Source organism: Lepus europaeus, chromosome 16 (genome assembly GCF_033115175.1).
Source record: "Lepus europaeus isolate LE1 chromosome 16, mLepTim1.pri, whole genome shotgun sequence".
NCBI classification, from domain to species: Eukaryota; Metazoa; Chordata; class Mammalia; order Lagomorpha; family Leporidae; genus Lepus; species Lepus europaeus.
The window spans coordinates 45,155,288-45,174,486 of NC_084842.1; the positions used below are offsets into that span (position 1 = coordinate 45,155,288).

The window sequence follows — 19,199 nt, forward strand, 5'->3', positions numbered from 1 at the left end:
CCGTAGTTAAGTACGAAGATCAGACAATTAGGCAGTGACCCCAGCCTAAGCTACGAAGGCTGTGGTAACAGTCTGTGGGGGCTGCCATGACCTTGTACCTCAGATGGGTACTCGAACACTAGGAATGTATTGTCTCCCAGTTCTGTAAGCTGCAAATCCAAAATCAAGATGTCAGCCATGTTGGTTTCCTCTGAGGCTGTGATGACTCTGTTTCATCCCTCTCCCCTAGGTCTTGATGGTTTGCTACTGGTTTTTGGAGTCCCCTGGCTTGTGGAAGATTCATCCCAATCTTGACCTTCATCCTGACATACTATTCTTTTTTTAAAACTTTTATTTAATGAATATAAATTTCCAAAATACAGCTTATGGATTACAATGGCTTCCCCCCCCCCATAACTTCCCTCCCACCCGCAACCATCCCCTCTCCCACCCCCTCTCCCCTTCCATTCACATCAAGATTCATTTTCAATTATCTTTATATACAGAAGATCAATTTAGCATATATTAAGTAAAGATTTCAACAGTTTGCACCCATACAGAAACACAAAGTGAAAAATACTGTTTGAGTACTAGTTATAGCATTAAATCACGATGTACAGCATATTAAGGACAGAGATCCTACATGAGGAGTAAGTGCACAGTGACTCCTGTTGTTGACTTAACAATTTGACACTCTTGTTTATGGCCTCAGTAATCACCCTAGGCTCTTGTCATGAGTTGCCAAGTCTATGGAAGCCTTTTGAGTTCTCCGACTCTGATCATATTTAGACAAGGCCATAGTCAAAGTGGAAGTTCTCTCCTCCCTTCAGAGAATGGTACCTCCTTCTTTGATGACCTGTTCTTTCCACTGGGATCTCACTCATAGAGATCTTTCATTTAGGTCATTTCATTTTTTTTTTTTTGCCACAGTTTCTTGGCTTTCCATGCCTGAAATACTCTCATGGGATTTTTAGCCAGATCCGAATGCCTTAAGGGCTGACTCTGAGGCCAGAGTGCTGTTTAGGACATCTGCCATTCTATGAGTCTGCTGTGTATCCGCTTCCCATGTCGGATCGTTCTCTCCCTTTTTTATTCTATCAGTTAGTATTTGCAAACACTAGTCTTGTTTATGTGCTCAGTTTGACTCTTAGTCGTATCATTATGATCAATTGTGAACAGAAATTGATCACTTGGACTAGTGAGATGGCATTGGTACATGCCACCTTGATGGGATTGAATTGGAATCCCTTGGCATGTTTCTAACTCTAACATTTGGGGCAAGTCCGATTGAGCATATCCCAAATTGTACATCTCTTCCCTCTCTTATTCCCACTCTTATATTTAATAGGGATCGTTTTTCAGTTATTTTCTGAAATGCAAGATTTGATTCCAAGATGGTTGATAGTAAGAAGCCATACTAACTTCCAGCCACAGAGAGACATCAGAAAGAGAAGGAAGGACAATGTCTGCAAGAGACTGACGGATAAATTTTCAATGGAGAAGTGAGACAGAACAGAGTCTCTGTGGGATAGTGATGAGAGAAGACGGACAAGTGATCATTGCTGCCAGCCACCATTGCCTCTATGCCGTAAACTCTAGGCTGGGAAATGCCATCTTGCACACTAAAGTAGGTAGGAAGAAGGTGTTGTGGCCCCTGCTACTGGCAGCTTTAACTGAGAAGGAATTCCACAAGTCCACTAGGGAAGATAACAGGGGTCTGAGTAAATACTTAGCTCCAAAAATGGAGGCCATACTGCCTCCCTTCCTACCCCTCACCGAAGCTCCAGTCTCAGTTTGCTGTGACAGAGTCACTGCTGGACTCTGTTCTTACTCAGGGGACAGCAAGTCGTCCTGCTGCTACCTGAAGTCACTGGAGCCAGACAACCTACGGATCAGAGAGCAAATCCTTGCACTCTGTGGCTATGGGAGTCATGGGCACACACCATGGAACTTTGACAATTGCAGGCTGTGGTTAGATTCCAAGCACCCACCCAGTCTGACTGCAGAGACTCAGAACTGCCTGCACACGGATCTCACAGTGGGGTCGGAGGACATTCTATGGAGTGACTTGGTGATCTGGTCACACATATTTGGGTGAAGTGGGCTGACACCAGGACTCGCTCTGAACTATGAATTAGCTAGGTCACCCCAGCACAGAGAGAATCTAGGACTTCAAATGCACCAGCTGGCTCCCATACCCCTTCCTCTCACTGACTGTAGCCAGAGGTGTTCCATCACACCTGTCCTGGCAGTCACTCTGAACTCTTGGTCCATCTACAAAATGTGCCGGAGCTTCCTGGCCTCATCCACACATGCCCCTGGAGCTCAAGTGTAAGTCTTAGGCACTCCACCAAGCCCCAGAGCCACATACCCCAGAATAAAACCTTAAACAAAAAGGTCCTCCAAGAGATAGAAAAAAAGGTCCTGATATGCACAAAATTCAATGTATAAACATAAGAAGCAGGGTAATACATTAATATTGGACTGTGAAGAAGGAGCAATTGATAAGTGTCTGAAAAAGAATTCAAAAAATGATTATAAAGTTACTCAAAAATGGAGAGAAATAGTTAAATGAAATTAGGAAATCAGTACATGACATGGGTGAGAAATTCAGCAAAGTGATAGATATTACAAGAAACCAAAAGAAATGATAGGAATGAAGCATTCAATAAGTCAAATTAAAAAATACAATGGAAAGCCTTACCAACAGACTTGGTGAAGCAGAAGAAAGAATATCTGATATAGAAGACAGGTTTTTTTTGAAATATCTTAGACATACAAAAAAAAATTTAGAAGGAACAAAAACAGTGTTTGTGATCTATTGGATATCATCAAATAACCAAATATGAGTTCCTGAAGGAATGATAGAAAAAAATAGAATGATTTTGAAAAACCTGTTCCATGAAATAATAACAGAAAATTTCCCCAATTTGGAGAAAGGTATGGAATCCAAATACAGGAAATACATAGAACACCAAGTAGTCATGATAAGAAAAGAAACACAGCATGGTACATTCATAGTCAAGCATTCAAAAGTAAAACATAAAGAGAATATCCTAAATTTTCCAAAAGAGAAGTGGCAGTTCACTTTTCAAGAACTTACATCAGACTGACAACAGATTTCTCAACATAAATCTTACAATCTAGAAGAGAATAGACACATATAGCTCAAGTTCTACACGAAGACTGCAAGCCCAAAATATTTTACCCAGCAAAGCTCTCATTCATAAATGAAGGTGAAACAACAAGAGAAGAGAAGAAAAAATTGAAAAGAATTTGTCACCACCTGGCCAAACTTACAAATGATACTTAAGCATGTGCTACATACAGAAATCTCATCATGAAAGAATGTGACGGCAGAAAGCCTCCTAGTAAAAGAACAAAGCAGATTCAAAACATTCAAAACATTCAAAACATATTTATCAAAAAATGGTAGGACCAAAGTGAGTGAAAATGAAAACGCAACATGTCAAAACTGATGGGGCATTCAGTAATAACCTTGAATGTAAATAGATTACATCCCTAATTAAAAGATACAGACTGGCTGAATGGATAAAAAGAAAACAAGACTCCTCTATATGCTGCCTACAAGAAATGTACTTCAATAAAGATACACAGACTGAAAGTGAAAGGTTGGAAAAAGATAATCCAATCAAAAGTGAGCAAGTGTAGCTATACTCCTATCAGACAAAACAAAATATTAGAACAAAAACTGCTGAAAGACACAAAGAATATTACTTTCTAAATGCATATATATGCCCAATGCCATGAAGTTTTATAAGATAAATGTTAATGGATCTAAAGGGAGAATAAATTCCAATGCAATAATAATGGGAGGACTTCTACACTCCACTTTCATCAACCAGACAAAAAAAAATTATGAAGAAACAACAGAACTAACCTATGCTGTAGACCAAATGAACCCAGCAAACATCTACAGAACATTCCATCTCTCTCTCAGCTGCAGAGTACTCATTCTCATCACTGCATAGAATGGTCTCTAGGATAGACTGTATACTAGGCCATAAAACAAGTATCAATAAATTTAAAATATTGAAATCATATCATAACGCAGTAAAGCTGGAAGTCAACTACAAAAGAAACTCTTGAAAATAAACAAACACTTGTAAACTAAACAACATGCTCCTGAATAACAGTTGGTCATCATAGAAATCAAAAGGGAAGTTAAAAAATTCATTGAAATGAGTGAAAATGAAAGCAACAGCACATAAAAACTTACGGGATACAGCAAAAGCAGTATTAAGAGAAAAAATTTACAGCAATAAGTGCCCATATAAAACAATTGGAAAAGTATCAGATAAATGATCTAACCTAGAAAGAAACCAGAAAAAAAAGAACAAATCAAATACAAAATTAACAGGAGGAAAGAAATAACAAAAATAGAGTAAAAATAAACAAAATTGAAACAAAAAAGTTACACAAAGGATTTGTGAGGTGAAGAGCTGGTTCTTTGGGGAAAAATAGACAAAATTGATAAACTATTGGCCCAATTAACCAAAAAAGGGAAAAAGATCCAACTTAGTGAAGTCAGAGATAAAAGGAGATGGTGCAATTGATACCACAGAAACACAAAAAAATCATTTGGAATTATTACAAACAGCTATATGCCAACAAACCAGAAAAATCTAGAAGAAATGTATAGGTTTATGAACATATTTAATTTACCAAAATTGAAGCATGAAGACATAGAACACCTGAAAAAATCAATGACCAAGGCTAAAATTGAAGCAGTAATAGTGTTCCCCAAGAAAGAAAAGTTCAGGACTGGATGATTTCACTGCTGAATTTTACCAAACTTTTAAAGAAGCATTAACACAAGTTCTTCTTAAGCTTTTCAAAGAATTGAAAGGAATAGAAGCCTTCTGAGCTCATTTTATGAGGCCAGCATTACCTAAATTCCCAAACCAGAGAAAGATACAACAAAAAGATAGACCAATATCCCTGATGAGCATAGATGCGAAAATTCTCAACAAAATGTTAGCAAATGGAATCCAACAACACATTAAAAAGATCATCTACTCTGATCTCAGGTAATAAACACTGAAATCTAATTTTTAATTGAGATGTCTGGGGGCTTGCGCTGTGGCTCATCTGGTTAAACCATTAGATGCAGCACCGGCATCCCATAGGGGCACCAGTTCATGTCCTGACTGCTCCACTTCCAATCCAGCTCCCGGGTAATGTGCCTAGGGAGGCAGCAGAGGATGGCCCAAGTCCTTGGACCCCTGCAGCACCCACATAGGATATCCAAATAAAGCTCCTGGCTCCTGGCTTCAGCCTGGCAAAGCCCTGGCCAATGCATCTTACAGGGGAGTGAATCAGCAGATAAAAAATATCTCTGTGTCTCTCCCTCTTTCTCTGTAACTCTGCCTAGCAAATAAATAAATAAATCTTTATACACACAATTTGAAAATAGAGAGATAAGAGAGAGTGAGGATGGTAGCTCCCATCTGCTGTTTCAGTTCCCTAAATTCCTTCAATGGCCAGGCTGGGGACAGGTGGAGCTGGGATGAAGCCAAAAGTAAGGAGCTCATCCCAGGTCTCCCACACAGGTGGTAGGAGCCCAAATACTTGCGCCATTGTCTACCACCCTTCCAGCACATCAGCAGGAACTTGAAAGCAGAAGCAGAGCAACTGGGACTTGAGTCTGCACTCTGACATGAGATACCAATGTCAAAATGGTGGCCTAACCCACTGTACCGCAATTCTAACTGTGGAAAAGGCTCTTGATGTTGGTCTTGGCAATGGTTTGCTGAATTTGACGTCCAGGCAAAAGCCCAGGCAATAAGAATAAAAACCAACTAATAGATCACATCAAACTAAAACTCTTGCACAGCCCTGGATATAATCAGCAGGGTGAAAAGGCAACCTATGGAATGGGAGAAAGTATTTTCAAGCCATACATCTGTAAGAGGCTAATATCTAAAGCATATAAGAATCTCTTACAACTCAACAGCAAACAAACAAACAAACAAACAAACAAAAACCCCACAAATAACCTGATAAAGAAATGGGCAAAGGACTTGAATAGACATTTCCCTAAAGATATGTGAATTGCCAGGAGGTACATGAAATGTTATTCCATATCATTAATCATTGAGGAAACACAAGTCAATACTACAATGACATATCACCTCTTACCTTTTAGGATGATTATTATGAAACAAACAAACAAAAATAGTAAATTGAGAAGAAAGAATTGATGTACACTAAGGTAGGAAGGATCATTATTGTAACCATTATGGAATGCAGAATTGGGGTTCTAAGATAGAGTGTGCAAGACCCAGGAAGTGGGCCAAAAACCAGACAAGGACCAAAGAATTGGTTTGAAAAAATGGGAACCAAAATGGCACTTACCACCAGGAGACCTGAACCCACATTATAGTCTTAGTATAATAACTTATCATAGTGAAAAATCACTCCCCTTACACCATGACAGTTTACTATTTCCACGGTAACCCATGGAAGTGATCATAGGTGACAAAAGAAGTGGATCCTAAATTCCTGTAAGTTGCCACCCCTTTCCCAGATATAAGGTGAATATTCTGCCCTGATATGACATATATTTCCTGGACCCCACAAATGTAGATCCCTAATCACACTCAGCTCTGCTCTCTCTTTGGAGTACCCTGCTCTTTGCTGCCTTCTTTAATAAAACTCTCTTGCATTCCTTTTTTTTTTTTTTAGCTCATAATTGATTTCTCTCTCTTGCTGAAGCCAAGCATCCTCCTGAGACCAGGCAGGGAGTCCCCAGCTATCTGCTATCAGTTCCTCAAAAAATTGAAACTAGAAGTACTCTCATTGATTCAGCAGTCCAACTTCTGGGTATGTGTCCAAAAGAATTAACATCGTGGTTTCAAAAAGATATCAGCATGTCTACATTCCTTGCAGTATTTGTCACAATAGCCAAGATATGGAAGCAACCCAAATGTCCTCGAGTGGATGAATGGATAAAGAAAATGAAGGGTATAGCTACAATGGAATATTTTTACTCAGTCATGAAAAAGAAGAAAATTCTTCAGTTTCTGACAACATGGTTGCACCTAGAGAATGTTCTGTTAAGTGAAATAAGCCAATTATAAAAGGAAAATACTGCTTGATTGCACTTATGTGACATCTAAAACAGTTAAGTTCACAGAAGCGGAGGATAGAATGATGATTGCCAAGGGTTGGCAGGGGAGTGGTGAATTGTTGTCCAATGTTTATAAAATTTCAGATGTACAGATGAACAAATTCTAGAGACCTACTCTACAATGTAGTTCCTCCAGTTAACAAAACAGTATTTTACTCTTTGAAATATGTTAAGAGGACAGTTCTCAGATTAAGTGCTCTTGCCACAAAAACTAAAACTAAAAAATACAGAGAACATCACAAGGACATTTTCACAGATGATGCATGTGTTGATTTCCTGAATCATATTAATAATATTGTGGTTGTATACTTGCATTCAAGTTCATCAAAACTCACACTTTAATATTAGCAACTTTATAAAGTGGACACTATAAAAGCTCCTGGCCTCCTCCCTTCTTCAATATTACAATTTCATTACAATGAGAGGAGAAAAATTGAGTAATGGATTTTTGCACATAAACTATTAGAAAGGGATAACATGAATTAAAAGTAAAAAGCAAAAAAAAATGAGTGCAAAGAAGATAAATTTGGCCACACAATGGAACAGAGTTCTAAAAGGAATTTGTGATTTCATAGGAATTAAAGCCTGGTTTTGTTGAAACAAGAATGAAAATGAGAGATCTAACTGATTAGAAGAGATCTGATAAGCCCACAAAAGGCAATAAAAGTGTGAGCTGGCAGCATTAAGAGAGGAAATGGAAAAGAAAAATAAAATATTATGGAAATTTTATGGAGCAAAATTGAATAAGAATTTGAAGTTCAGGACACAGTAAGATTGAAAAGATTAAAAATTGCCTAAACTAAGCTTTGCCCAAATCTCATTACTGAAAGGTTATGCAGTCCCCCAGGAAAAATGCAAACAGAATGGTACCATTCTGATCCATATCCTGGACTCATTTCTGAACCTCAAGGATGATGAGAGAATCTTTTATCTATTTTTAAAATATTTTCTTATGTGTTCTCACTAGATGCATTTTTTTATGTTATTTACTTATTTGAAAGGAAGAACTAGGGGCAGGGAGAGGGACTTAAATGAAGTCAGGAGCTGGAAACTCAGCTTGGACCTGTCACCTGTTACTGGAGTTACTGTCTGCTGCCCCCCAGGTCTCCACTGGCAGGAAGCTGGAATTTAGAGTAGAGACTCAAACCCAGCCACTCTAATGCAGGCCAACAGCACAGGCATCTGAACAGTAGCTTCATTGTTAGGTCAGATGTCCGTTCCTCAAGTAGCCTCTTAATCACCATGCTGGATACCTGTTCCTGGAAGCATCTTTTAAACATCGTTGTAAAAGGGTATGTCACATTTAAGAAATGAAAAAATGAAGTTGGCCTTCCTCAGAGTTATAGAAGACACGTAATGACAGACAACATTGAGCAACTAAAAAGTTAGGAGGCAGAAACGAATGGATCTAGAAGCTTATACCTTGTTATTCAACAAGCTATGGGTATGGGTCTAGAAGATTATACCTCACTTAGTTGTTATTCAACAAACTAGCCTTCTCAGGCAAGCAAGAATATGAGAAGTCCATATAAATTGTCCTTCACAGGAAGGCAAAATCTAGCCAAATCAATACCTGCTTCAAAACTAAGAACTCAGAAATGTAAAGGCTATAATAAAAGAGGATGGTTTGGGGAAATTTAATGCTTGGAGTTTAGAATTACAGCTAAACCGCTGTAGTAATTATGATTGCCAAGCAGAATCACAAATGTTGTAGAGCCTGACATATTTTTATAACTAGTGTGTAGTATTTAAATATTTATAATAAAATGAGAAAGGGAAATGGGAAGAGTAAGTTTAGTGAAGATTTCTCTACTGTTCGGCGTCCCAAAGGAGAATCCACTACCATGCCTCTGAGTAGGTGTCTGTCTCAAAAGCTTGTTACATGTTTTTCATTGCACGCGTTAGGTTTTACCTGTTCATATGCTTCTAACTTGACTTGTCTTCAATCACTGAATGGGAAGTTCTGTGGCACTACATATTGTTTCTCCAGTAATCTAGCCCTAAACTACAATATTGTGTGTTGGGAAGTATCTTGGGGGTTCTGCTGATCTTGCCACCACAATTAGCCATTCCCAATTGAAAGATGTGTCTGTTTGCTCACATCTCTTGTCCATGTTGCTTCGTGAAACTCCAAGCCCAAGAAGTGTGGGCAGCACTTTCGTAACCACCTTACATGAGAGGGAGAGATCACTTGAGGTGATCTGATTTGTGCTTTGGTCAGTCTTTTGATTTTCTATTTCTTACCAGTATCTTCCGATGCAATATGCTCAGAACAGAAAGTGTAGTTCAAACTATGGGCTCACAGTTCTTTCTCAGAGAATGGCTCCTAATCAAACTGTTTAACTCTGGATACTCTGGATGTGGGATCAATCATTCCTATGAATTAAAATAATTCAGTTGAAGCTGAGTTCAACAGAGTGAAACTTGTTCCATTAGCCAAAAAAATCTCAAAATGTTTCCCCTCATTATCTAATTGTTATGCATTCAGCTCCAAGGTCAATTATCTGCCTCCTGGATCAAAAAGGTTTCAAGACTAGAAAAGTGTGCTTTGAATTTGTCAGTACTGACGTCCTTCTTAGGAAATCTTTGCTCACATAATTTCTATGTGAAAGTGGTGTTCCAGAAAAACAGGAGTGGCTGTAAAAGAGAGATAATGAACTGTGCTGATTTGGGCAAATTTGGTACATTTTGTTAAAAGAATCTGTGCATTCTTTTTACATTAGTCTTATTTTAAACACTAGATAAAAATGGCACTGTGGAAATATGCATAAAATTATTAGAGAGGGGCCGGCACTGTGGCATAGCAGGTTAAGCCACCGCCTGCAGTGCCAGCATCCCATATGGGTGCCAGTTTGAGACCTGGCTGATCCACTTCTGATCCAGCTTTCTGCTATGGCCTGGGAAAGCAGTGGAAGATGGCTCAAGTCCTTGGGCCCCTGCACCTACTTGGGAGACTCAGAAAAGGCTCCTTGGTCCATTAAAGTAGAAATTTTTCCCACTAACAAAAAAGTCTTCACTATACAGAGATTCTCTGACAGGTACACTTCTTTTCAACATCATCATCACTTTTCAGAACCACTTGCATTTTTGGTGCTTTAGCCATAGATGAGCTAATTTCTCCAAAATAAGAAAATATGCTGGGAGAAGGTGGCATAGCTTTCAAATCATGCAGAGTTAAAATCCTAAGAGTTGAAATAATTTCTAATTTTGCCTACGTCTTGAAAATGCATTCTTGAATTGAGATTGTAGCAGCTAAAAAATGTAGCAATGCCTTAAAAGAGTAAATAAACTTTTGAAACAAAAGAAAAAAGCATATTATTGTTAATTGGACAAAAATGTCATGCAAAAATTCCCTTTGTCCTGCAACATTGTGAAAACAAGTCTTAATTTGGTTAAAGAAAAATAAAGCAAGAACAGAAAAAAAATTCTATATATAGAAATTGATGATGGAGATTATGGTTGAAGATGGAAGACTGAATTTGAAGTTTTGTTTCTCTCCCTTCCAAAAATAGAGGATGACAGAAAGGGAATTTTATTTATGATAAAAAATATAAAGTTGCACAGGAGAACAGGTAAGATCATTAGAATGATATCTTGGAAACTGAATGTCAGCAGAAGCAGTGATTGACTAGTTAGAACTCACGAAGCTGAATGTCAAGTTGGCAGGAGATATTGGAGAGCAAATACACTGTGCATTGCAGAATTCTCCAAATCTAAGGCCAGCAGGATGCTCTGAAGTATGAGTGGTATCCAGAAACAGAAGAAATGTTTGAGAGTGTAATAATCATTTATAACCTTCTGTGCCCCAAGATTTATTCTCTGAAGAGAGCACACTGGGGGAGTGAGGCAGTACCAACTGAATGGGGGTATTAGGCAAAACCTATTACTCAAAGCTGAGACCTCCAGGTTTCTTCCCCAATTTGGTTCTCAAAACAGATGTACGAAGATTTTTCTACAGGAAATCTAACCAGGTAGCCAACAGAAGATAAAGAGTAAACAAGAACAAAATAGAAGTCTAAAACAAGTGATAACACTGTCCCACAAAGAAAATTTCAGCCAGGTTACTCTACAGCAAAGTGCACAAGTCTGCCATGCTAAAAAGCTCTGAGATGCTTTTTAAAAGTATTTACAATTTTACTCCTAGGCTTCTAATAAGAATGTTAGAGACAAGCACAAACAAGAAAAAAAAAAACAACTTGGAAGGACTATTATCATTTAAAGATAAGGACATTTTAAAATAATTACTAATAACTTCCAAGAGGGAAGAAATGCCATTGCATCTGTGAAACAAATACAGGATACCATAGACAGGTTGACAGATCAGTAGATAGACAGATGATAGATAGATGATAGATACATAGAAAATATAACTAGCTCTTTGATGTTTGAAAGAAATGTGACAGCAGAAAAGAAAAACCTTAAAAAGGATTAGGAAATAGATTTGAATAATTATATCAAGAAGTAGAAGAAAAAGAGATGCAAAACAGAGAAAACATGAAAGCATAAGAGAATTAGGGGATTATTGTAAGAGGTCTCAGCATCTGAACCAGAACAGTTCCAGAGAGAATAGATAAAACAAAATAGAAGATGCAATCAGATAAATTATTTTTAAAAAGTTCCTAGAATTAAAGTATGCGAATTTCCAAATTGAAAGGGTTCACTTAGTAACCAGAGCAGTGGTTGAAAGTGTACTCACATTAAAGTGTATCATTGTGAAATAGCAAAACCATGGAGACAAAAAAAGAGAGACCTAAATAATGGAGAGGAGGGGGGAAGGCAAATAAAGCTCCTGGCATGAGGATTCTCCAAATCTTCTTCATATTCATCCATTAGATTATCAGTGTTTTTTCAATGTACAGACCACATAGGAGAGATGACGCTATTACTACTTCATCTCCATTTACAATGGCCCAATACTATTTTATTCCGTGCATATAACTGTGCATAGCATTGAGAGATCATAGCAGCAAGTAAATGGCAAGAGATTCTCTGTGGTTTCAAGCAGGTCCCACCAAGGACAAGTTCTCTTTTCTCCCCGCAAAACTAGAGCCAGGCTATTGTTTTCAGAATTTTTCTGCTTCTCGTAAAGGAATATTTTGACCTGAACAAGTTGTGAAGAATGTGGTGGACGTCATATTGCTCTTAACTTCAATCCAGAGGTTTCTTGGATCTTGGTTCCATAGCAGGGATCCGTCTGACAGAGCCACCACAAGGAGGCATTTCCTCCTATGCCATGCACCTGATCCTCTAGCTGGTCCTCCTTTGGAACGTAGGACTTCACCACACCACCTATTAGATCTTGAATTCCTAGCCCTACCACTCCAGTTGACCATTCATTACTCACCACAGTTGAACCCACTGTTGTATCTGGTGAGCAGCAGTGGTAGCTAAGATGCCCCCTTGTTTCTCCAGGATCTCAGGAAATCATGCAGGAATAGGAGCTATCAAGGCTCAGGATCCCTCAGTGCATGTTGCAAACTAACTCTTGTCCTAACCCTCATATCATACATTTCCCACATTTCCCCTCTTGATGTTTCCCTTCTACCCTACTTGCTCACCACCTATTAATCAATAACACAGTCATTAGAGAGCTTACATTTTGTAATCTAATTGTACATTTATAATTCTTAGACCATATTTTTTTTCTCCCTCAAAACTCTGAGGACTTTACTGTCCTGGAATGAAGTATTATGTACAAGTTATTCAGTGATGACTTTGGTACACAAGAGCCCTCAAAATGCTTTAAAATTGAATTTGTTCCTTGATTGAAGTACCAATCTGTCTCTGCTGATTCTTTCTGTAGCCAATTACAGTCTCCAGAACCTTCTTCCCAAAAGTTTGTTTTTCTTTTTCCCTCAGGAGGATGATTTCACTGGCCTGGAAAGAAGAAAAAATGTGCTGCAGTTCAAAATAAAACACATGCTTATGCTCATTGTGATAGATGAAGGCATGACTAAAATCAGCACTGGCTCCTGCTTACCGGTATGGCCAACAGAACTGTTGTGTGACCAATACTACTTCTTTTACAAATTCATCGTGGACACACACAAACACACATGCACAGAGGACACGTTCTAATCATTCTTAATAGACCTATTCTTAATATTCTTAATAGACCTATGCAGATTAGTAAAGTATAAATGAATCCAAAATTTCAAGCAACATCATAATATAAGATCACTGTAAAATTTTAGTAGGGAAGAGCTTCGAATTCTTTGTTCTACTATGCTACCATTGATCAGCTGTGCATTTCAGAAAATCCTTTTGCCTTATCAGGAAAGCAATTAATTATTCTCTCTCTCCGTATCTTGGCAGTGTTAGTATAGTCAGCTGCTCTAATGATAACAGATATTCTTGAAGGAGCAGGGCAAAACCAGAGGGTCAGCTAGGGGTTATTTCTAATGGCTGCTGCCAAGTGAGTCAAGAACCTAGTGGCACTCATCGCTTGGCCATTTCTGCAACAGAAGTTTGACTCACTTCCCCCTTCAATACAGCCTGAGCCTGCTTCTCCTGCCTTACCATGACCAATCCCTTCATATGGATACCTTTTTCACTAAAGCTTCAGATTCATTTTCAGTTGTTTGTAACCATGGGATCAAGGTCGGTTCTGATGGATTCCGTAGTTTAAGGTTGAGGAATGAATTTCTTATGGAGATATTGGAAGACTTTTGGCATATCTGTGAATGAAGATAAGTTGAGCTTTCTTTTGCCTTGAAGTAGTAAAACCAAATGTTATTCAAGCATCATAGGAGCACCATCTGTGCAGAGTATGAAGATACTTTGAGTGAAATTGTCAAAAATCTTTTTGCCATTTCCAAAACATTAACAATTTTTGTCCTTTTGAAAAAGAGCTCACAAAATAAGAATTTTTATTTGATGCATTAGCATGTAAATGGTGAGTATGAAAAAGAAAGTGATTATATAAAAATGTCTGTGGTTTCAACCAATTGCATCCTGCAAAAGGATGAAGAGACTGTCAAGTGCTTGATGACTTCCTTCCAAATGTTACACACAATGTTAATTATTCCAATGCTTGTCCTTAGTCAAAAAAAACCACTTTCAGTTTTTCCTCCTTCTAGCTCACAAAACAGCTCAACTATTTGCAACATATGCTGTTACTACTCCAGTGGGATGGAGCTTTCTGTGTTTGGCTACTCCATAGGATGTGAATAAAAGGTTTTATGAGCACTGAATTCAACATTTAGGAAGGTCTCAGTTCTTTTGAGTTGAGATTTGCTTCCCCTACATCCTCCCTACTCAAAATATTTTGTTCAGAAGTATTTTTAACATGGACAGATGTGACAGACTTTGTCAATTTGTTGAACTCATATTTTAATTGACAAGAGCTTATAGCCCAGGAGGCATTATGGGCTTTGTATTACATCATTGAATCTATCACATGTGACAACATCTTACTGGACTGATCATTCTTCCTTGAGGTTTCAACTTAAATTGGATCTGTAAAAATGAATAATAAACATCTGAAATGATACTGATTTTGTTGGCATTTTGAACTTTTATTTTATTTTTCATTTTTTGACAGGCAGAGTGGACAGTGAGAGAGAGAGACAGAGAGAAAGGTCTTCCTTTGCTGTTGGTTCACCCTCCAATGGCCGCCGCGGTAGGCGCGCTGCGGCCTGTGCACCGCGCCGATCCGATGGCAGGAGCCAGGTGCTTCTCCTGGTCTCCCATGGGGTGCAGGGCCCAAGGACTTGGGCCATCCTCCACTGCACTCCCTGGCCACAGCAGAGAGCTGGCCTGGAAGAGGGGCAACCGGGACAGAATCCGGCACCCCAACTGGGACTGGAACCTGGAGTGCCTGCGCCGCAGGCTGAGGATTAGCCTAGTGAGGCGCAGCGCCGGCCTGAACTTTTATTTTGTTTACTGTGTAGTAAATTAAGTTGTTTTTGGCAACCTGAGTACACAATGCAGGTTGAATATTCCTTAGCCTGAAAAACATGAGACTAAAAGTGTTTCTGATTGCAAATTCTTTTTGGATTTTGGAATATTCGCACATACATATGAGATATTTATGGGATGGGACTCCAGCCTAAACATGAAATTTATTTCTCTTTCACATACACCTTACACACATAGCCTAAATATAATTTTATACGATATTTTTGGCATGCCTGAATTTTAAATGGGGATTGTCACATGACATCAAATATGAAATTTTTCATTTGTGTTGCCATATTATCAGATAATGGAATGTTTCAAATTTCAGGTTTTTGGATTAGGGATACTCAATTTATACTAACAAAATACACAGAACAAGTAAGCAAAATACAACAGATGTTAAAAATATATCTAAATTTTAATTCATTTTGTGGTTTTTAGTCCTTATACAGACATGTAAATTGCAACAATTAGTTTAGAATTTCCTGATATTCAGCTACTGTCAAGTAGAGACTTGCTTGGTTTTTCTTAAATTTTTGTAAAACAGTGGTGTTTATTTATAATCACTTTGACATTTTTCTTACAAAGATACTTCTTACAAGTATGGTATTTTAACTGAATAAATATGTGTAAATATTATCTGTGTCAAACATTGCATGTGTGTGTTCTCATTTCATAACATACAGAGCCTACAAAAAAAGGAATATAAAGAAAAAACTAATTTAAAAAGACTATTTACTTTTATAATATACTGCACTGGGCATGGTCTATGCCCATTGAGCAATCTGTAAGCAGTCATAAATTATTTTAAATACTGTACTTCAATATTTATCTCAACAATAAACTATTTGCGATTGTTTGGTCTATAATGCCATCAACATAGTTACATATTTGTTGATGAATAATTATAACAGAAAAAGTGAAAGACAACATAGACGGCATAGAGGGCCAGGACTCTGGTATGGAAACAAGCCATCTTATTATTTCATGGCTGGATGGCCAGTAGCCATAGAGAGACTTCAGTGTTGGCCAACTGGTCATCCAACTGTCCGCAGAGAGGAGGACTATGAACTCGTCTGACAGGGCAGCAGGTCCAGTCACTAACGTAATTTTGAAATAATAGGAGCAGAAACAGCCTAGCAAGATGTAGCAGCTGCAGTGTAACAGGAAACACTGATGACTTCCATGGATGCCAAAGCTCTCTGGCCTTTAAGAAGACAAGCTTGAGGGAGGTGTTTGGCCTGGCAGTTAATTAAAACACCAGTTAGGACACCTTCTGGGTTCTATACCCATCTCCAGGTCTTAATTCTAGCTTTCTACTAATGTGTACCCAGGGAGGTGGCTGGAGAGGCTCACAACACTAGGTTCCTGCCACTCACGTGAGAGACCTGGATTTAGTTCCTGGCACCTGACTTCACCTTGGCGATTGATTGCAGACGTCTGGAGAGTGAAACAGCAGATGGGAGCGCTCATTCTCTCTCTCTGTCTCTCTCAAATAATTTTTTAAATGAAAGAGAATTAACTTAAAAGACGTGAGTGTGTTAAAATATTTGTGTTTTTGAAAACAAATTCATTTAACCCTGTGTTTTTGAGAAGCCTTACAATCACTTTATCAGGCAGCTCATCAATCTCCGCTTCTTCACAGCCCAATAGTAGTGAATTATCGCGTTCCTTTGAGGAGTCATATTGCCTTCCTTGTTCATGTTTCTTGTGTTTCTACATCGGTATTTGCACATCTGGGCAATTTCCTTACTATCTCCTCTGGAGGATGATTTTCTTTTTTCTTTTGATTGAAGGCATTATTCCTGAAAATGTGCCTCTGGCATTCAGTGGAGTGCCTAAGGCTTATGGGGGTTCCAGAGATGCATTCTTGGAGGGAGCGCTGGCCTCAGCTTGTGGCTGGAGCAAGGGTCCAGAGTGACACAGAGTGATGGGCTTGGTGGAGCACTTTGGCTACAGTCAGTGCGGGGAGGGGATGTGGAGCCTGCTAATCTGTTCATTGCGCCAGCTCCTTGTCTGTCAGGGTGAACTAGCTGATTGACAGCCTGGAGAGAATTCATGATGTCAGTGCCTCTCACTTGTCCAGAGCACCAATTCTCTCCATAGTGTGTCCCCCAACCTGTCTGTGAGGTCTGTCCCGAACCTTGAGGGAGCTCCAAGTCTCCATAATCAGGTGTGCTTGGGAATCCAGACACAACTCAAGACCCTCAGCTCCATGGTTTATGCCCAGAAGGCTACAGTCACAGGGTGCAGGGCACCTGCTCTTCACCATGCAAGTCGCCCCATCCCTGGCCCTGGCAGCCTCCTGCGCAGCAGTGGGACTGCCAGCTGTTCCCTGAGTCAGCACAGAATCCGGCTCTACCGGTGCTCCATTGAGTCGGGAACTTTAGTGATGGTAGGAGACGGAGGCAGCATGGCCTCCCTTCACAGAGTGAAGTAATCACCCATATCCCCCCCATCTCCCCAGGCCAGACTCAAAGCCACTGGAAACCATGGAATTCTCCCTCAGTCAAAGCTGTCAGTGCTGGCAGCCATGGCAGCCTCCTGTCATCTTAGCTTGGCAAGATGGTGCTTCAGGGCTGGAGCCTACTGCGTGGATCCAGGGGTGGCCATTAATACAGCTGGCTGCAGCATGTCTGCCCTTTCTCTTCATTGCCCCATAGAGTCTCTATTCTTTCCATTCTCCAATGAAAATGTCTCTCCGTGGTCCCCTGGGAATGTAGCCTTTCCTTTGTTTTTCTGGTATCTTTCTATGTCTGAGGTCATTGTGACTTCTCACTACTCAGCAATCTTGGATCCCTAATACAATATACAATTATGTTTAAATATTTTAATTATTTATTTTAGCACAGTATTTGGTTTCCTTTGTAATAATCCAATGTGCTTATTTAACATATTTAAATTATTGCAAATTTCTAAAACTAAATGTAGAATTACCATAGGATACAGCAAATTCCTCTTGTGGATATTTACCTAAAAGAACCAAAAGCATCGGCCGGCGCCGTGGCTCACTAGGCTAATCCTCCGCCTTGCGGCGCCGGCACACTGGGTTCTAGTCCCGGTCGGGGCGCCGGTTCTGTCCCGGTTGCCCGTCTTCCAGGCCAGCTCTCTGCTGTGGCCAGGGAGTACAGTGGAGGATGGCTCAAGTGCTTGGGCCCTGCACCCCAGGGGAGACCAGGATAGGCCCCTGGCTCCTGCCATCGGATCAGCGCGGTGCAACGGCCGCAGTGCGCCAGCCACGGCGGCCATTGGAGGGTGAACCAACGGCAAAGGAAGACCTTTCTCTCTGTCTCTCTCTCTATCTCACTGTCCACTCTGCCTGTCAAAAAAAAAAAAAAAAAAAAAAAGAACCAAAAGCAGGAGCTCAAACAGATATTTGTGTAGCTGTGATCATACTAACATTATCCCTAATAGCCAAAATATGGAAACAATAAGTTTGCATTGATAGATGAAGAAATCGAAAATTTGGTATATTCATACAACAGCATAATATTCACCCTTAAAAAAGATTGAAATCCTGATATGTACTACAATAAGAATAAAAACTGAGAACACTATGCCAAGTAAAATAAGCCAATCGTATATATAAAACCCTCAAATATTCTAAGATTACACTTATATAAAGACATAGAATAGTCAAATTCATAGAAACAAAATGTAGAATGGAATCAAAGACTAGAGTTATAGAGGGGAATAGCAAGTTCCTATTAGAATTTCAGTTTGGGAAAATTAGAGCTCTATGGATTGATGGTGGTAATGGTCATATGATGTGATTGTACTTAATGCCACTGATCTATAAAGTTAATAATTGTAAATTTTGTGCTGTGTATATTTTGCTACAATGAAAACAATCTGACAAGGTTTGGTTTTACTAGAATGTTAAAGAAGTTAATGGCACAAAGGAGTTTAAGAACTAGTACTAAGACTTGAGGATTTTACCACAGCCTCTGAAAGTTGGAAGTCTTAATAGAGTGGATTCTTTGGGGAATCTTGGTCTTTACTTTAGTCCCATTTTATTTCATGCCTCAGAAGTCTCCAATTTTAAATTTACAATTTAATAAATTTTAGTACAAGTACACTATTTTCTAAGTACAAGCCACAACTAAGATACAGAACTACTGATGTTGAACACCTTTTTCTGTGCTTATTAGTGATTTATGTACCTTTT

At 39.1% G+C, this 19,199-nt stretch overlaps 1 non-coding gene across 1 annotated transcript; it reads right to left on the minus strand.

Moving 5' to 3' along the window:
* Positions 1 to 11,981: 11,981 nt before the first annotated feature.
* Positions 11,982 to 12,114, minus strand: LOC133775510 (small nucleolar RNA SNORA20). The gene has a single exon (XR_009868253.1). It is a non-coding gene; the product is annotated as a small nucleolar RNA SNORA20 (small nucleolar RNA).
* Between the last annotated feature and the right edge of the window lie 7,085 nt (positions 12,115 to 19,199).